Here is a 2,593-nt window from a genome sequence, read left to right as displayed (position 1 = left end):
CGACAGACGTGTCAACATTCCGTACCCACCAAGGAGAACCTACCCAATGGTACTCCCACACCACAACATCTAACCGGAAATTTTATTGCCAAATCCGCATTTATCCAATTAGTCGAAAGAAGGCAATTTGGGGGGATGCCTAGTGAAGACCCTCATTCTCATATGGAGACTTTTTGTGACTATTGTGATGCGATTTCTCAAACCGGTGTAACTCAAGACCAAATACGATGGGTCTTATTTCCTTTTTCTCTAATTGGCACCGCGAAACAATGGTTGAAAATCCTTGATAAGGCTACTCTCAGAATTGATTCTTGGAAGAAGTTGGCTCTAGCTTTCTACAAAAAGTTCTGTCCACCGGAAAAGACTAACATGCTAAGAGCTCAAATCACGGGCTTTAAGCAAAGGGATGAAGAATCTTTGTATGATTGCTTGGGAGCGGTTTAAGGGGATTTGTCGCTCATGTCCTCACCATGGACTTAGCGAGTGGTTCTTGGTACAACAATTTTGGAACTCTTTATGAAGATTCAAGGAACATTCTCAACATGGGATCAAATGGAATGTTCACCGAAGTTGATGACAATCAAACTTGGAACAAAATTGAGGAAATGGCGGTCCATAACTCACAATATAGTAGACCTCGCAAGGCTACTAGAGGAGGAAAGCATGAAGTGGACTCCATTACTCAATTGGGTGCTCAACTTAGTGCTTACATTGATACCATCAATTTGAAGTTTGAAAAAGCTATGGCTAGACTTGAATAAAGCCTCAAAATCACCAAAGCATCATGTTAATGCCATGACGGCATCTTCATCAATCCCAAGTGGGATATGTGAGAATTGTGGAACTTTGGGACATGACCAAAGTGAATGTAGGGGAACAAATGAACAAGTGAATGCTTTCCAAGCATACAAGAGTGGTACCCCTTATTGAAACTATTACAATGAAAACACCAAATTCCATCCAAATCTCTCATACAAAAGCCAAAATGTTCAAAACCCTCAAACAACATACACCCCACCTCCCATGAGAAACCAAAATCAAAGACCCTTTTACAACCAAAACCAAGGTTACCAAAATCAATCTCTATACAATCAACAAAATGACCAATATTTTGATGTTCAAAAAGCGGTCCTTCAAATGCCAAATAATCAACAAGATTTTTTCACTCAAATGCAAAAGGATAGTCAAGCAAAGGAAACCACCATCAACAACATCCTAGCTCACACCAAAATGTTGGAAACCCAATTGACTCAACTAGCATCTTCAAGCTCACAAAGACAAAAGGGGCAATTGCCACCTCAAAGTAATCCCCCAAGATATGAAACAGTTAGTGCCATTCACTTGAGGAGTGGTACAAGGTATGAAGCACCGAAGAAGCAAGTTGAGGATGAAGTTGTGGAAGCTAGTGATAAAGAAGAAATTGTGCAAAACTCCAAGGATGGAGAACCATCAAAAGAAGAAATTTCAAAGAAAAATGAAGACAAGGTCAAGGAGAAGGAGCCCATTGTGATTAGACTTCCTTTTCCAAGTCGTCAATCGAAGCCCAAATTTGATGACCAACTTGGAAAATTTATGGAAATTGTGAAGAATTTGGAAGTCTCAATTCCTTTCACGGAATTAATCAATCACGTGCCGGCCTATGCAAAATACATGAAAGACATCCTCACAAAGAAGAAGTCGATCCGGAAGCTTGAGACTATCGGCTTCACTAAGGTGAGTAGTGCAATACTTCAAGGGAGTTCACCTCCAAAACTTAAAGATCCGGGAAGCTTCTCAATACCGTGTACCATTGGTGACACCACGATCAACAAAGCCTTATGTAATCTAGGGGCTAGTGTGAGTGTTATGCCGCACTCGGTGAGTAAAAGGTTGGGGATGGGAGAGCTTAAATGCACCAATATCACACTCCAAATGGCCGATAGATCGACGAAGACACCATTAGGGATATGGGAAGATGTTCCCGTAAGAATTGGGAAATTTTCATCCCGGTGGACTTTGTCATTGTTGACATGGAAGAAGACTCCAACATTCCAATCATTCTTGGAAGACCTTTCTTACACACCGCGGGTGCGGTGATTGATGTGAAGCATGGAGAGCTCACTCTAGAAGTAGGAGATTAGAGCATAACTTTCAATCTTGACAAGACCATGAGAGCTCCCCGTTTTCATGAACCATGTTTTATGGTTGAACATTATAGCCGGAAGGATGATAGGAAGAAGTCGGAATTCCAATGGAAGAAGAAAATTGAAGATGCTCCATTCAAAGAGCAAGTGAATTGTAACAAAGAGAGTTTGAAAAGCTCACCAAAGTCGAGCAATGAAGAGGATGGCCTCATTGGCCAAGACAAGAAAATGGGAGAGTGGTCTCCATCAACTCAAGAGATCGTTAGTGATCAAGTGGATGAAGTTTGTGGTCTTTGGCACGATGAGTTTGAAGGGATTTTCAATCCCTATATTGGTAATGCTATCGATCAAGACCGACAACAAGAGCAAAGGTCTATTGAAGATCTTTATCATGATAATGAACAAGCTTTTGATTACCTCTTCAAGGTGTTGAGCAACATCAACAACACTTTGGACATGCCCCCATGACA

At 41.1% G+C, this 2,593-nt stretch overlaps 1 non-coding gene across 1 annotated transcript; it reads right to left on the bottom strand.

Moving 5' to 3' along the window:
- Positions 1–369: 369 nt before the first annotated feature.
- LOC141635325 (small nucleolar RNA R71) lies at positions 370–477 on the bottom strand. Its single transcript, XR_012540022.1, has one exon. It is a non-coding gene; the product is annotated as a small nucleolar RNA R71 (small nucleolar RNA).
- Positions 478–2,593: the final 2,116 nt, after the last annotated feature.

Source organism: Silene latifolia, chromosome Y, assembly GCF_048544455.1.
Source record: "Silene latifolia isolate original U9 population chromosome Y, ASM4854445v1, whole genome shotgun sequence".
NCBI classification, from domain to species: Eukaryota; Viridiplantae; Streptophyta; class Magnoliopsida; order Caryophyllales; family Caryophyllaceae; genus Silene; species Silene latifolia.
The sequence above is the reverse complement of the archived record's forward strand: the minus strand, read 5'-3'. Positions and strand labels throughout refer to the sequence as shown.